The sequence below is a fragment of the Cimex lectularius genome, unplaced genomic scaffold (assembly GCF_000648675.2).
Source record: "Cimex lectularius strain Harlan isolate CLEC.00 unplaced genomic scaffold, Clec_2.1 scaffold87, whole genome shotgun sequence".
Lineage (NCBI taxonomy): Eukaryota > Metazoa > Arthropoda > Insecta > Hemiptera > Cimicidae > Cimex > Cimex lectularius.
In genome coordinates this window covers 1,515,721-1,534,117 of record NW_019392768.1, presented here as the reverse complement: position 1 = coordinate 1,534,117, position 18,397 = coordinate 1,515,721, and the positions used below count along the sequence as shown (strand labels likewise).

The 18,397-nt window shown below is 34.3% G+C and overlaps 1 protein-coding gene and 1 long non-coding RNA gene across 13 annotated transcripts in view; one reads left to right on the top strand and one right to left on the bottom strand.

Annotated features, from left to right (window-relative positions):
• Positions 1 to 18,397, top strand: part of LOC106667815 (protein eva-1 homolog C) — a 618,009-nt gene that overhangs the window by 118,664 nt on the left and 480,948 nt on the right. The gene's annotated exons all lie outside the window — the stretch shown is intronic.
• Positions 9,697 to 10,783, bottom strand: LOC106667816. Its single transcript, XR_001340647.1, has 6 exons — positions 10,491 to 10,783; positions 10,250 to 10,360; positions 10,143 to 10,194; positions 9,973 to 10,057; positions 9,866 to 9,916; positions 9,697 to 9,769 (listed from the first exon to the last, which is right to left on the bottom strand). It is a non-coding gene; the product is annotated as an uncharacterized LOC106667816 (long non-coding RNA).

Sequence of the window (18,397 nt, the reverse complement as noted above, 5' to 3'; positions counted from 1 at the left end):
AAAAATGTAGCTGTACATTTTATAACGGAATTGTGAAGGATTATGAAAATCAACTATCTACTAGAGTACAGTAATTCTTTTTATTTATTTGTGTGAAAAATGTATAAAGACTTATTATTATATTCTGCAGTTTTCTGAATCGCTTGAAATGACCTCTAACGCATATTTAGGGAAGATACAAAAACCCAAAAGTTCTCGGTTTCTTCGCTGAAATGTGGTGAAAAAGTGAACCTTTTTCATTATTTAATTCACTAGTTTCGTGGTCCGCTTGACAAATTAATATCTTTCAATTAATTAAGGTTTTTATTTGTGATAAAAAAAGAATAAAAAATGGCAAAAAGGAAGGAAAATTCAAAAGGTGCGGGTGAGATGGGAAACTTCCATCTAACTAGTGCCCGAGTGGATCGAGGTCACGCTAGCTCAAGTGGTAGAGTAGCGGCGTATTAAGCCGAACATCGTGGGTTCGAATCCCGCTCGTGACACTGACTTTTTATCTCAAATAAAAACCTTAATTAATTGGAACTTTTTCATTATTTTAATTTATTTATGCCAAAGCTTGACAGTTTGATGATAAACAAGGAGGCTGACGTTAAGCGTAGATCAATACAAGGAATGTTATACTAACCGAATTTGGCCTATTTCAAAGGATCTAACGCATTGAGTGTAGATATCTGTACTGCCACTGACAATAAGGCATAATTCCGGAAATATAAAAAAGCCTCTTTCTGAAATTTATCACTGGCGATAGTGAACAAGAAATCAAGTGGTCGAGTCTCCCTCCGAGAATCAATCCAACTGGACGGCCGTCAAACCGAGCTCTATAAACAAATTTCCGAGATTTAGGAAGGGCATATGTCATGGGAACGACTGCGAAAGGCCGTCTCATCAGGCCATCAGATAGACTGATGGATCAATGCCAAGTCACGTCATTTGCCGAGCCTTCCTTTTTCCATGACTGGCCCTGATGGTTTTACGATCGCCGTTCATAAAGGGAGACGGCCGTTACGATCGCCTGCTATTGGCCAGAATGGCATTGCTGATCCGTACCGACTAATCTACGTTTTGGGAAAACGGAGAAATAAATTATACGATCTCATTTGACTGTTTTTGTTCATTCCATTGATGATTGTGCCTCCGAATTCCGTTATCGCTTGATTTACCAAACTCTGAGTGTGGCCGTTAGTGATTGACATTTCACTCTTGGTATGCTTTCATCAAAATTTATAGATAAAAAAAATAGTGTACACTGATTTTCACACTGGAAAAGACATGTGCCAACATGTGACCGAACTCTCGAACGCGAAAAGAGCACTGAACCACCTGCCAAAATATAACAAATATATTGTCGTATTAACCTGATTTAGAAAGAAAATTTTCTTAATAGAAATAATAAATGGTGGAGTGAGTGTGTAGTTCAATCTTTTTTGAGCTGATCGTCGAGAATCCAATCCGATTACACGATATTTGAAAAATGGCAAAAAGGAGGGAAAACTCAAAAGGTGGGGTTGAGATAGGAAGTTGGTGTCCGAGGGGATCGAGGTCACGATAGCTCATGTGGTAGAGCAGCGGCGTATCTAGCCGAAGATCGTGGGTTCGAATCCCGCTCGTGCCATTAACTTTTTTATCTCAATTAAAAACCTTACTTAATTGTAATGTATTAATTGGTCAAGCGGACCACGAAATTAGTGAACTTTTTAATAAGATAGTTCCTACTCATAGTTAGTTGTTTTAAACGATCCGGATTTCAAGCTTGCAACTCATCGTCAGGTTGAAGGAATTTACAACCTCGTCTCACGACGTGAATTATAAGAATGAACCCGCCGATGATGATGGTTTTTTATGCCGCTCAATTGATAAAATAATTAAAATTCACACCAACTTCAAACCTACATTCGATATTAAAAAAAAGAACATCAAATACAAAACAACTGTGTTTTAGTGTCATTTGATGTTATTAATTTTATCACAAATATCCCTGTTAAAGAATGCACAATACTAATAATTTAAAAACTCACGGAGAATTCTATTAACGAATTTGTAAAAAATGATATAATAGATCTCTTAAATATATGCCTACTATCTAATTATTTTATATTTAATAATTTTATGAAATGAAAGGGTTACTAATGGGGTCTCCACACGTATCCCTACACAATAGCTGTAAAAATGAACCAAATAAATATGTAAAGTGATTAAAAAAAAGCGGATGAGCAAGAGTTAATCAAACAGCAACGGATCAAAAAAAAAATATATATATATATATATATATATGTAAACGAATAACGCTTAAACAATTGGGAGGATAAAGAAGCCCTTTGAAGTTTATACCTCTATTTAATGGTATATCTAGTTTACAAAATTGCCAATTACAACTCTACAATTTTTTTTCTGAGTGAACATATTTTCCAACACTCGATTCATTGTGAATGAGCATCAGAGCCAGTACCTTAACCCATGATTGGATTTTATTTTTTATAAAGGTAACTGTGAAAGGGGAATTACAAAACATAAAGCAGCATTTATAAATTGTGTTAAAAAAATCATATTTCTAAATATTTATTTAGGGATATTTCATTGTTACGTACGGTAACCATATCCCCTTTTTGTAGAATAGTAAATGTTCATGCATAATAATGTTTGTATTATTCCATTATAGTATATCCCATACAACTAATGTACTATTAGTATTTATTATAGTTTGTTTTTATTTATTTTTCATTTTTGCTAAATGTGCCCAACTTTGTTTTATATCAACTATTCAATATTCAAACCCTTTTTACTTCACATACTCACACACATACACACACACACACACATACATACATACATACATACACACACACACACACATATATATAGAGTGAGAGGGAGAGAGAGAGAGAGAGAGAGAGAGAGAGAGAGAGAGAGAAAGAGAAAGAGAAAGAGAAAGTGAGAGAGAGGGAAAGAGTGAGTGGGTGTGTGTGGGAGAGGGAAAGATAGTGAGTATGTGTATGTGTGTGGTGGGGAGAGAGAAAGAGAGTGAGAAAGAGCGAGAGAGAGAGAAATTGCATTTGAAATGCTTCGTGAAATTCTTTATAAAATTCGCAGATTTACATCATATTGGCATAATCAATGATGTCGATTTTATAAGAAAAAAAATCAAAAATTATAAAACAACATCGGCCTTAATAATTTTTAGTAAAATGTAACATGAAATATGTAATATCTGCTAGACCAAAGAAAGAACGGAATGTAAGAGAACGAGTGAGGGGTGAGACAGGGAGAGATAGATAGAGATAGAGAGAAAGAGTGAGTGATAGAGAGAGTGAGAGAGAAAGAGAGAGAGCGAGCGAGAGGGGGAGAAAGATATAAAATGAATGAACGAATAACTTCTCATAAAATCCCACAATTTGACCACTTTAAACCCAAAGATGGAAGGAAAGAAAATGTGAGTGGGTGAGAGAGATATTGTTTGCGTTTATGTTTTTTATATTTGTAGTTGATTAAAAATGTCGAGCTTTTTAGTTTCATGGACAAGAAGAATTTTATCGTTTAGCATACAGTTATAATAATAATTCCAGTGTTGTCACTTCTTAACAATAATATAAATGAATTTGAAATGTTTGATATTCTTCCTGTTTGTTTTTATTTAGCCATTATAATATCTGTTTGTTAGGTGAAACCACTTTGTTATGTAAATGAACCCTAGGTTGTTAAAATAGATATCAGAAGGAGTCTAGAGCACTGCATCAGTCAAGTCTCACCGTCCAATTATAGTTCTGAGGATGTTCTCTATTCTCGGCTCATGCATTGTCCCAAGTCCCGTATTTATAACCGGGACGGAAACGGCGTGGTGGAACAAACTTATTGTCTGCTTGATGGGACGACGATGTAACCGGAAGGTGCATCAGCTCTAGGAATAATTTTTCCTCTCCCACTCTACTTCGTCCGGCCAGGCTTATTTCCAGGTTTGGAAACGCTTTCCTGCAAGCCAGAATATTCGAAGCTTTCCCTCTGTTTCTCCCCGCCTCCTGACTGTACCGTGGCAATTTCCGCCTTTTTTTCGATCAGACCCTTGTTAAGAGTTTGCGTGGGCCGGCCGGCTATTAGTCAAATCAGGAACATCGGCATTAAAGCCCGGGAGATAGCTATCTGTGCCCTTTTCGACACTAGGTTCGAAATTAGCAGCCTCTACCCGTCAATTTGGGCGGAATTGGTCCGCCCACCTGCGCTCGTCGTCCTCCAACCGTAGCTTGTTTGCTCTGACCAAATTGGCCAAAAAACAGCCATATGGGAAATCTTGTCATTGATGACAGACTAAGGGATGTTCGGAAGAGAAAAAACCTCCAGTAAAATTGGCACATTACAGAAACCACCAAATTGCATTATCAACATTTCCCATCATGTTGGTCTGCATACCCTCGACCAAAACGATAAATCATAGGTTCACCTCAATCCCAAGAAGAAATGTCTCAATTTAATGGAGTTTTCTGTGGGGTGCTGAAATTTTGATCATTTTGGCCTACCCAATCTTGCTGGTTTGATCACTCAGACACCACCTTCAAAGATAGGTTTACGAACCGAAATTACTAAACGTAAGACTTATCACCGAAAAGACTCAAACATGAAATGATGTACTTTGTAACGTTATTATTTTGAGTTTCCTATCCCAGTGTGATGAACGTGTATTGTTCGCTCAACATCCATAACGGTCGACATCGTCTTCTACAGTTGGGCTTTTATGTTTGTTTTCTATTTCTTTACTTATTCTGCTTATGTGATTTTAAAAGTTGACTTTTATGCTTCAACGAACAATGTTTCTCTTTTATTGAGAATGTTTTTGTTTTGTTTTTCACGCGGTTGTTAAATAAAAGGTCCTGGATTCAATTTATCGGCCGCGAATAAATGCAAAAAAACCGTCCCAATTAATTTGAGGCAAAGCGATAAAGAAAAAGGAGAATCTTCAGAAGTGGCCAGTTATCTTGGAAGGACGAAACCACCATCCCTCAACCCAGGCCAAATGGCTCCTCGCTTTTGTCTCAGATTTTCAAAAGGGCCACAGCCGCTGCCCTTTGTCAACCTTGTTAAACAGTCGAAAAGAAAGCTTGGTTTAACTCGCCTTTCCTTTTAACTCACTCTACGCTTTTCTTCGGCCAGGGGGTGAGATGAATTTATTCAATGAGAAAAGTTTGCCCTCGCCTTAAAACAGGTAGAGCCTGGATTTTGATTTAACGTCTAGATTCCTACGCAACTTGGACAGTTGTGTTTTCTTAGATACTTTTAAGCGAACTTTTTGTGAATATGAGCTGAAAAATTAAGAAACACACCTATTCGCAATTTAAAATTAATCATGTAAATGTTATTCAGGACGAAACAAAACCAAAGAAAAATATTGGGAATGAAGATAATGAGAGAATCAGAAAGAAAGAAAGCCAGGGAGAGAGAGAAAGAGAGACAGAGAGAGTGTAAGAGAGAAAGAGAGGGGAAAGGGAGAGAAAGACAGAAAGAAATGAAGAGATAGAAAGCAAGATGTATATGTATATATAATATATATGGAATAATACAGATATGTAGAAATAGAGACATCGATGGTCAGTAATGTCTCCTTGTGTGTGTGTGTGTATGTGTGTGTGTGTGTGTGTGTGTGTGAGAGAGAGAGAGAGAGAGAGAGAGAGAGAGAGAGAGAGAGAGAGAGAGAAATAGAAAGATAAATAGGGAGAGACTGGGAAAGAGAGGGATAGAGAGAGTTGTATGTGTGTGTGAGTGAGAAATGATGAAATGAGAAACACTTATGAATATAAATAAAATTTATGAATTTTCCGACTGTGAACAAATTAGTGAACAAACCATGTATTGAAAAATGGTAGATTGCACTTGAATCGTTAGTGTGAATGATGCATGTAATAGAGAGGTAAAGAATTTTATTATTTAAAACGATAGGAAGCAAACAGTCATATATATCCGTTAGTGTTCACTCGTACCTAGTAGGGTACATTATGGTTATTAATAAAATTAGTATATAAATATATAAAATAGATAAAATAGATAAAAATGTATAAACATATTTTTTCCGAGAGGATTTGGTTAATTTTAGTGGCATAATTTCTAATGAAATGGTTCAGATTTGTGTACAAGTTTAAATTGAAAGGAAACAAAATTGTACCAAACTTAAATTAATAAATTCCAAGAGGGTTGTCGTACCCAACATATTTTGTTTTTACTCTTCGGCGGACTATTATTTATAATAATTTTTGATATATCATATATATCCAAATTTTTATTTAAAAAAAAATATATAGATTTAAAACGGTTAAATCGGTTATGCAGAATCATGGAAGAAGCATTAAATTTCAAGGGCGGATTCGTCGGACAGCCTCCATAATCATGATTGACCCCTTCCAGGCCTCCTTTGAAAGCAGGTCCTTGAACCCGTCCTTTTTTTGGGCCTCCCGATTTTAACCTAGCACCTCCTCAGAATCTTTAATAAAGGCCCATTGATCCAGCAGAATGGCTAACTGTTATTGAAGGGAAAAAATGGAAAGCGGAAAATATGAAAAGAAAAAAATAACTCCCTGCTTCTGACTGTTTAACTAATTAAAAATTTGAACTTTGAAAAAAAATTGAATCAACTCTTTCAGTTTACCACGGAATTGTTCTATCGAACTGCCGACGAAATTAATCGACACAGGTCCGTCAGTTCTCGCTGTTGATGTATCGTTAGACGTTTAGGAGTGTCCGCCTTAGTAACCAAGATTGGGTGAATAATACGATTCGATAAATCCTACAAAGAGAAACCGCGCTGAAACTAATACAAACCCAAGTGTGCAAGCATGAAACAGCTCCGCTTGTCAATTTGGTGAAGGTGGAAGTATGACAAGCCATCTGTGAAGGCTGATGAAAAATTTCCGTCTTGAATAACACGACCATCACCACTGTATATTGTGCGACAATTACTTTACGAAAGATTTGCCCACCTTACAAAGATAACAATTAATGAAACTTTAAATATCCTCATAAATTACGTAGGTCAATTTGAATGATCGATATTAAACCAGTTTATTTTCACACACACACACACACACACTCTTTCTCCATCTCTCTCTCTCTCTCTCTCTCTCTCTCTCTCTCTCTCTCTCTTTCTCTCTTTCAACAATAACTCTAATATTTCATGTCGATACAAATTTGTTCGCATCCCCCTTTTTTTTCAACCTTCTTCTTCATTTCTACAGCCATACACAGCCACTTTCTTACTCTCTCTCTCTCTCTCTCTCTCTCTCTCTCTCTCTCTCTCTCTCTCTATCTCTCTCTCCCTCTCTCTCCCCTTCCCCCCCCCCTGTTTCCCTCTTTTTTATTCATATATTGTATACATGTTTTTTCTAGTACATATTATATTTNCTCTCTCTCTCTCTCTCTCTCTCTCTCTCTCTCTCTCTCTCTCTCTCTCTAAATATATATACTATATGTATTTTATATATACGCTCTCTGTTTGTCTTACTCTTATTTGGGTTCACCAAATGTGGCTCACTCAATCCTTTTCTCACTACCTCCGACTTTGGCTTATACTCACTCTCTCACTCCCTCTCTCTCTCTCTCACTCCCTCTCTCTCTCTCACTCTCTCACTCCCTCTCTCTCTCTCTCTCTATCTCACTCTCTCTCTCTCTCTCGTATAAATTTTGTAGAATGATTTGCTCATAATTTAAACTTATCACTCTTTCCTCCCAACAAATTACTATCGATCATTCTCACTCTTTATGACTTTATATCATTTGATTCGTTATATCGTAGAAACGTAGATAAGGCCTAAATTAACGCAGTTGAATAAATCATATCATGTATAAATCTATCTCCCTCTCTCACACATACACTCACTCTATCCCTCACTTTCCCATTCTCTGGATGGATCAATTGATAATGAGAAATAAAGATCGTTCCGGCTTTCTTTGGTAGTTCTTTTATCTCCAACTTTCGTATTCTTTGTTCTCATTCTCTCTTGATTGTTTAAATAAAACGGTAGTCATTCATCCTTTTTTTTTAACACCGAAAACATATATGTGATTAAAACTAACAGAACGTTTTTAAAAATAATTGGCTGGTCACGAATGTTTTAAAAACAAGAGGTGCAGACAGAAAAATGATCGATAATGTTGGAATAATTAGTCTTGCGAACTTTACCACTTTGACACAATTATTATTTTCAAATATAAATTATTGCAAAAACTTAAGTAATAAAAGTCAAAATTGTAAGCTGTATACACACATTAATCAAAATTAAGAAATCACACATAAAAATGAGTTTTCTTGGTGTTTTGTTGTTTATTGAAACGTTTATTAAGCTTGTACTATTTTGATGCAAGCATTGAGGGAGTAGTTCTTCAGATGAACTTCATAATTTATGGGGTTTCAATTCATATTGATGTTATGTTGTCTGCATGTGCATATTTCGATCGTCTTTATTGGTTTCCAGAAAGATGCAAGCATTGAGGGAGTAGTTTTTCAGATGAACTTCATAATTTATGGGGTTCCAATTCATATTGATGTTATGTTGTCTGCAAGTGCATATTTCGATCGTCTTTATTGGTTTCCAGAAAAGTTAAGAGTACAAAGTTAAATTACAGATTGTTTTTTCCAACACATTACACCTTGATACATAATTTTTAATTTTCTTACGATTATGAATTGGCCTCATTGGATGTGATGGATATTGCAATATTTCGCTGTACCCCCACATATCCAGTCCATAAGTCCATATCGGGAAGAAGTAAATTGGAAGTTTTTTTTACGGAGAGTTAGGAGGGAGGTCATGAGGGAGAATAGTCCACCAAGGCTGAACTATTCTCAGGTCTTACGGACTTTTACCTCGGATTACTGAATATTCCACAATCGACCTACACACAGTATTAATAATCGAATCTAAATTAGGGTAGAGGAGGTAGTTTTATTCCGCTATCGACCCTAAAAACACACTGGTAAAGGAGCGATGGGGCAACATATTTCACCATCACCCCTCACCACTTAGACTATTCAAACAGCAAATATGATACAACAGTTAGAATGATCTATAAACAATAAAAAAAAAACCTCCGCGTCTAAAACAAAAGGACAGGGGAACAGAAACCGACTGCTTTGCTCGAAAACGTAACTTAAATGCAGAGGCATGCATACACGATCCCTATGTGGACCATTGAATGACGCCTCTCTCATGTGCGACACTTCGAACAACTTTTTGAGAAAGCAGCCCAAGTGTCAACCTGTTAAAATAAAAAGTTTCCTCGTTCAACATCCCAAAGAAAAAGTAAAAACATTTTGTGATTTTATTTTAGTTAGTTCATAAACTAAAATGCTTCCACAAATGATAAACAAATGTATTAAATTATCTGTTTATGTAGAGTATAATATACGTAAATCATTCAACGACGATCACTCAAAACAAAAATATAAGAAAATATATCCTTTCTTTTGAATAAACGTCAGTAGAGGGTAAATCATGTCTTATTCTACACAAATATTGAATCATTTTTGTTAAGAAAAAAATAATCAATCATAAAGTTTTCCTCATTTGAATATGTACAAATGTTTCTTAATAAAAAAAGAACAAATTTACGATATTAAATTTTAGATATTTAAAAATGAAATTTGACTTGTGTCCTTCTACATAAAGTTTTATATACTTTGACACACAGGTGCTAAAAATAGTTGTTTACTGAAAGAAAACCAAATTACTTTGCAAAAATATATTTATAGAACACATTAATTTGCGCCCTTAAAGCGAAGTTAATTTTCTTAACTAACCTGTAACAAAGTAAAGGAAACAAAAAATAATTTTTAATAAGATAATTTTTAATAAGACACTAAATTATAAACACAAGAGTGTACAAATAAATTCACCATTTTTGTCCCACGGCCAGGTGATCTTCTCGGGCAAGGCAGGAAGGACCCCTGAAAGAAAATTATACTTAGCACCTTAAATAAAAGAATTTTGGTTTCTCTTTTACCTTATTAGCAGTGATCCTTCCATCAAACAGAGTAACACAGGGGGCAGTAAACGCCCCCCTGGTTATTCGAATTATTTGCTCTAACCTATTTAAATATCAAATTTGGTTATTTGGCGAAATGTGGGGAATGCACTCAAAACAAACATTCATAAAATTGAAAAAAATCTCACCTTTTTTGTCTCCACGCCCAGACGCTTTTCTTGGGCAAGGCTGGAAGGACCCCTGAAAAAAATTATACTTAACACCTGAAATAAAAGCATTTTGGTTTCTCTTTTACCTTATTAGCGGTGGTCCTTCCATCAAATTACACCATTGACGCCCGACCGATAGAAGAGTAACACAGGGGGCAGTAAACGCCCCCCTGGTTATTCGAATTATTTGCTCTAACCTATTTAAATACATAATTTTTTGTTTAGTTGGCGAAATGTGTGGAATGCGTGGATAACAATACACTTATAAAATTTTAAAAAAATCAAAAAGGGACTATAATTAAATATCTTAATGGTTGTCGTTCATACCTTAGGTCTCAATCTTCACAAAATCAATTTTCATTCTGTATAATAATGTTCACGTTGAGAGTCTTTGAACGTTATGCACATTTAAAACTTTTCTAGGCTTAATATCACTTTGGTTACCAGCATTTTGTTTCCTTTCTCATTTGTTTTCGTTCCTACTATGTTTTTAAAATGACTATCCACTGTTTCTACAAAAGTTACTTTACAAATAAATTGGTTATAACGACATGTTATAAAAAAATTCCATTTTGCTTTTGTGTATTCTTTTTTTTTACACTTGGACAATAATAATTTTTATACATTTTTTATTATAATGAACATATGACGTCAGATGTAGCACGACATAAGCATCAGCTGTTTTAAATTAATTTTAAAAATATATGTTTTTTTTTTTTATGGACCATTTAATTTGACATTTATATATCCTCTGATTATTTTTTTCCTTTATTAGAGATTTATATTCGAAATCGTTAAAATCGATTTATCCAATTTTATTTAGTTTACCAATTTGTATATTATATGTTCGATGTTGTGTATATCAGTAGTGTTGATAATTTGCAATTATACAAAGATAGATAGAAGAGAGTGAGAGAGAGAGTGCGAGTAAGAATCTCGTTCACAGAAATAATGAAAGAGAGCAAAAGAAAGGGAAAGGTCAAAAAATAAAATTGAGATAAAGGAAAATAAATTAAGAAAGATTGGGCACGAAAAAGTTAGCAAGCTGCTCTTAGTAATTTGTTTAACATCAAGAGGATTCCTTGCATTGTTTATACATTTGTGGTACCTAAGAAATATAAAATTATAGCATGTGATTAATTTATTTGAGATTGCAGACTAAAGCATTACCGTAAATGTGAGGATTATTTTCCCGCTTGAGGATTATCGTCATTAGTACATGGCTTCCCACGTATGATAACATTAATAAGTTGAGTTCAATGCTCTACAGGCTATCTGGAGAACTTTTTTGGTAAGAACTGTAGTTTTGATAACTTTCAGTTCTTTTCCTGTTTTTGATCTGATCTGATGACAGTGTAGTTTTACGGTTATTAATTGATCGGGCATAATTTTTTTAAAAAATTTTGATGTTGATTGGGATTCGGGTTGTGGTCTTCAAACATACAATGTTATTATATCAACGCCCAAGCTTTCGACAAGTTTTATTGTCTTCGTCAGGGGATCTACAGAGACATAGGGACATAATCATTTAGACAGTTATAAATTGTATAAATAGTTATAAAATATCAGTTTTTTGTTACTTACAGATACAAAGTCAAATCGTAAACACATTGCACATTCCACGATATGTATATAAACAAACTATATACATATATAATAAATAAATAAATAAACAAGATTTTAATTTCTAAAATTTAAGATCTTAATTTTTAAAAATTGTGGTAAATGATTGTTATCATTAGGTGATAGTGTGGGGAACCTCCCACCTGCTAACGTGATAAACACAATTTTCTAGTCAAACGCCTGTGATATTTATGTACAAAAAGAATATTATTTATTAAGTAATTGTTACTTTTTTTAAAAATGCCTATATATATGTAAGAGGTTGTTAAGAAGAGGTTTTTATTTATTTATTTATTTATTTATTATATATGTATATAGTTTGTTTATATACATATCGTGGAATGTGCAATGTGTTTACGATTTGACTTTGTATCTGTAAGTAACAAAAAACTGATATTTTATAACTATTTATACAATTTATAACTGTCTAAATGATTATGTCCCTTTGTCTCTGTAGATCCCCTGAAGAAGACAATAAAACTTGTCGAAAGCTTGGGCGTTGATATAATAACATTGTATGTTTGAAGACCACAACCCGAATCCCAATCAACATCGTATGAAAGCTGGTTGATCGCACAACAAACAATAATTTTGATGTTTTAACAGCTACTTAAAAAAATTGTTCTTGAATAGGATGGGAAGGTTTGTGACTTTCGGTCTCCTCTCAGTTTTTGGCGCTGGTAAGGAACGCTACTCTCCTCCAGCCCGGAAACGCAATTAGACCATCCCCGAGAGCCGGCCAAAACCAACCCCAACCCCCTCCTTACATTAGCCTTTATCGGACCAGCTTTTTTGCGTTCTTGCATTTTTAATTCACATTTCACTTTTTAAACATACGACATTATTTTTGTTAGAAATGTGTTAAGGAGATTGTAAAATTTTTCCAGTCCTTTTACCCGCACTGCCGGTTCTTTTTTATTATACATATTCATTGCTAGATAGCGGGCCAGAGGCGTCATATGCGTCACAGGCGGTTTACGTTTTCTTATTATTCCCGTTGAAGTCCGCTTTGATCTATTTTACTAACCCGTGTTATATTTAGACAATGTGTGGTGATTAGTGACCGTTACTTGATGATTATTCAGAAATCGTGAGATGCGGTCTGGTGTGATGTAGGTTTCAGAAAAATATTTTCTTTATCGTGCCAACGTTTCGATCTTTATTGAGATCATCTTCACGACCTGGGATTTCCAAACACTGTTTAAATTTAACAAATACATGTAGGATGTGGAGAAAAGTGAATTTATACAATGCAAAAAAATATATTATTTATATTCAATGAAAGTATTTTTACTCATTCAATGCGTTTGTTTTCTGCGTACGTGTGCCATTCTTGCATGTCGTGTTAAGAGTGCCAGTGAGATATTGCTGTTTTATGTTCATATATGTTGGATTTTGAAGGGGTGGAGAAGGAAGTCGGCATAGAAATTGAATATAAATAATATATTTTTATGCATTGTATAAATTCACTTTTTTTCCACATCCTCCATGTATTTGAAAAATTTAAACAGTGTTTGGAAATCCCAGGTCCTGAAGATGATCTCAATAATGATCGAAACGTTGGCACGNTCTCTCTCTCTCTCTCTCTCTCTCTCTCTCTCTCTCTCTCTCTCTCTCTCTCTCTCTCTCTCTCTCTCACTAATTAGTTGAATTATTTATTTTGGTTGCTTAGCAAATAATCTTCCATTATATATGTAGATATTTATTACTTTTTTATCGATTTCTCGTCTTTAGTTATCCGCAGTCGATCAGCGTTATCCACCCGTAATCTCAAATCTGGCTGATGAATTTTCGTTAATAAAATTTCCAAATTCAAAGTCGTTTTAAAATGCGGTAAAACTTAAATAAAGCTAATCCTAAACACTTTTTTATTGTTGGAAATAATTGTGTTGTTTTACGATGTCTGTTCCGACACACAATGTCAGCTCTAGGGCTATTTTTAAGTCGGAAAAGAGCCTAAGAGGGTGAATTCCGTTCCTATAAATAAATCCACATTTATCTTCGGCCAACTGTTCCGAAGTGGAGCCCTTGTGTCTATTTGTACACATCCCAGGTGTGCCTATCCCAATGTTTGCCCTACGGGGTCTTCTTACGATTCTGCGCGTAGCTTACATTAGAAAACAACAACATATATATATAAATTAGTTTCTGAAATCAAAATTCAGTACCTCTACTTTTACAATCTACTTACAATATATTTCTTTTACAATTTAAACTATCATATCAATCAAACAAACCAAATTTACTTGATTAATGATTAAATAGATAGTCGGCTCACACAAATTTTATGGTTCATTAATTCTTACACGCCGTCTCTATCCCCTTAGAATCGACAAACCGTGGGTTCACAGCCCATTGATCCATTCGACAAGTTGTCAACATCCATCCCACCATAATCCCCGTCGACCCTTCATGCCATACTTCATTAATCCGACCGGCCACTATCCAACCATTGACCCAAATAGGAAGGAAAATTCTATTTTCCATTCATTCAGAAGTTAACCTTGTCTTCAAGTCAAAGCGCTAATCTCTAAACTTATATCGAATTGTTATTCATTTTGAATATTTTTGTAGCGGTTTAGTAGAGGTTTTAACGATTTTCAAGCTTTAAAGAGGCTTCTGTAACGTCTATTCAAGTCTTATCGTTTAAGAGTTCCTCTGAGGGTTCCATGTAAGACTTTTATCTATATAGTGGAGTCCCAAGGAGGTTAAATAAGGGGAGAATGCTACGTCTCAAAGTGAACTATGTTTTTACTCTTGGTGGTATGGTTTTATCCAACACTTGACAAATTAAGGTTCAACTTTTTTTAATAATGGAATTTGTGGAGATGATGTATCTGGACGTTTTCCAAAGTCAGGAAGAGTTTTAAAACAATCTTTTTTTTTATTAGGTGGTGTATTTGGTCAAAAAATCAATAATTGCAGTGGGATTTGAGAAAGAAAGCAAAGTATGATGTAAAATTTGTAAAACTTAATTTTTTTAATTAAACAGAATTTTATTAATTTTTAAAGAAAGATTTTAGTTTAATTAATTATACTTTTTAACGAATCTATTTTCTACCTAAAGCTAGTGTCAAGCGAGATTCGAACCTACGACCTTCGGCTCAATACTGTTGCTCGAATCACTTGAGTATTGTGACCAACGCTTCAGTTTTCACCTTGCTCAAGGCTTAGAGATTTCCCTTAAATTAACTTTTGTATGTCTGCTACACAACTTAAAAGAAATTAAATTCTGAAGCAGAAGGATATAGTTTAAAATGGCAATTCTATTTAAATATGTGTTCTATTGAAAATAGTTTTGAATAAATATTCTATTGCATTCTAATTTATGAGATTAGAAACTGGCACCGGACAGCGTGCTAAAGTTGTAGTTTTAAAAATTAATGAAAAAGAAAACCTCATGTACTGGACAACACCACCCTTTTCACTTAACAGGCAAGATTTTAGGAAATTGAAGGTAGTTTAGTTTAGTAAGGTTAGATAGGTTAATTTTTAGTTGTCTAATAAATAGATAAATAGATATTGACAGATAAAGACCATTTAACCGAAAAAGTGAGAGAGAGAAAGGGACAGAGAGAGGGAGAGAGAGGGAGAGAGAGTGAGTGAGAGAGAGAGAGAGAGAGAGGAGAGTGGAAGTGGTAAATCTTGTGGTAAATAGAAAGATGGAGAAAATGATATATAGATAGCGAAAAAGATAGATAGCATGAAAGAGTAAATTGAGTGGTATGGGAATTAATTAATAAATGGATAAACAGTCAACAGGTAGTCACACATCATTCAACATATTGGCTCTGTGCAAATAGAACATTTATTAAACAGGAATAAGTTATTGCATATCATTGAATACGGAGTAGGGCCAATTATTTAAATGGAAACGTATTTTAAATTTTATTTAGTTTTTATATTCGGTTCTCGTTTGGCAAATAAACGGAGTGAAATTGGTTTGGATTTTTATTAAATTGAAAAATATTTTATTTGAAAATAATATTGTGGCACTTTTAAGCTTCTATGATATCCTTTGAGTGATTTCGGTGTAATAAAGTTTGTTATGCGTATGTTTAATATGTTTTTAATTGGAAAAGGCGGATTGATTTTATTTTAATTTTTACATAATGCATATTGATTTAACACATTTTAATTTTTTTTATAATGTGTGGTATTTAGTGACCGTTAGTTGATGATTATTTGGAGATCGTGAGATGCAGTCTGGTGCCGTAGGTTTAGGTAATATCGTAATAAAACAATCACATGGCACTCAAAAACCAAGAAACACAGATCGCTACCTCAACTTTACTTCGCACCATCCTCTTCATAATAAACACATAAAATATAATAAACACGGCCAAAGGACTACTTCACAGAATTATTACCCTAAGCTTTGAATCATTTCACTACAAGAACATATAAACAGATAACCATAACAATCACTACCCTAAGCACATAATGAACAGAATATTCAACAACTACAACTCAACATTAACACCATCTGCTATTACTAATAATTCCACATTAAATCGATCAAATGCAGACACACCAACATACATTTTCAAGGCCTACCACATAAATTAAACACATTTCTCTCTTCTGATGACTTTAACATAGCTTTCAAAAACTATAAAACAATTCACACTTTTTCCAAAATTAAAGATCCCACACCAATAACAAATAAATCTGACGTAATTTACAAATTCAATTGTTTAAATTGTCCGGCAACTTACATCGGTATTACATCCCAATATCTGGATAAGAGAGTAAAGCAACATACCTACGACTGCAAAAAATCAAAACAAAATCCAACAGCACTGGCTATCCATCATTTTGAACACTAACCCAATTTTGACTTCACCAATCCAAAAATATTACACACAGAACAAAACAAAAATAAACGTAACTTTTTAGGAATGGTTTACATCAACGGAGAAAAGCACAGCATCAATTACAGAACAGGCACACGACTCAGTCGCAGCTACGCTAATATCATTAATCAAATTCAATATAAATAGCATACATATATCATCATCATCATCATATAAAACATAAAATAAGGTATTAAACAGTCATTACATTCCTACATCAAACATTTCTGCATAGTCTAATTCTTCAACAAGTTGGCTTCCTTTATCTCTACTCCCTTCTTCACCTCTTCAAAATCCTATGTATATAAACATAAAACATCAATATCCTACTGGCACTCTCAAACGACACACAAGAAAAAACACTTTGAGTGAGTACAAATACTTCGATTGAGTCTAAAATTTGTAGCATTGTATAAATTCATTTTTTTTCGTCCTACATGTATTTGTGTAATTTAAACAATGTTTATAAATCCCAGGACCTGAAGATGATTTCATGAATGATCGAAACGTTGGCACGATAAAGAAAATGTTTTTCTAAACCTATTTCTAAACCTACACCAGACCACATCTCACGATCTCCAAATAATTTTTTATAAAGTTCTTAAGTTTTACAAAAAAGATGGTTTTTAAGGTTTGACTTACAAACTTTCAAAAAGACAATTAAGTTAAACATGAAGGAGTGAATGTGCATTACCACCAATTAGAGAATATAAACAAAGTTCGCCCCCTAGGGTTTCTACTAACGGGAAAGTTTTGTTTTTTCAAGCATACTCAACGCCAAATACAGTTTACTTACATAGGAAAACCCATTAGAACTGAGTGTATTCCTTTAAAAACCCAACTGAAACAATATCAGCCGGTAGCATTTTAAAGAGGCTGAGGCTTCTGCTTTTTTCCTAGGCCTCCCCAACTCTGAGGAATTAATTAAACAACCTTCGGTTGTTGGGGCGTCGAGTGGGCGGCGTCGTAACAAAAGCGAGACCACCCGCTACATGATTAACGTGTCGCTCCTCGTGTTTTCCAGGCCGGAATTACGCTTGGGATGGAAATTAAGAAAGAACACGGTCTCGATTACCTTAGAAGGCTGCCAAAAAAAAGCCTTTGCGATCTCTTGAGGTCTAAAGACCCAGCTCTTTTACCTTTAATATAACGTCTTCTTGCTAATCTAGAAGGCTCTTTTATATTTAAAAAACAATTGAAAAAAAAAAATATATAAATGATTTTTTTTTACTTTACGCATTTAATTTACAAATATTTATAATTGGTTGTTATTAACATTATTATGGTACATTTAAGAGAAATAATTAGCCGTATAGGAATCACTGTATAGAAAGAATAATCGGAAGAAGTTTATTTTATGATGTATGATGGACGGGCCATGTTTAACTATCAGAATCCCAATCACTTAATAATTAAATTACTTATTTTATTATACTGTTTTTTTTGTTTTTTTTTCGGGCCATATTTAGTATTTTTTTAATTTGGCATTAATTTCTTATGAACGTCAATTTAGAATTCATAAGGAGGTTTTTGACATGATTTCTAATTTTCATAGAAATATGTCATTTCGCTTCAACGGGCTGCCAATTCCGTACACTTCCGAAACGTCTAAGCGCAGGGGGACAAATTTCCTCGCCGGCGATCCGTCTCATTCAAAGGCGCTTACAAACGCTTGTGACACTGTTCTTTATTTTTTTATATATTTTATTTGTTGTGTATTCGGTCGAGACGTCATCCTGCTCGGCAATTGCTCTA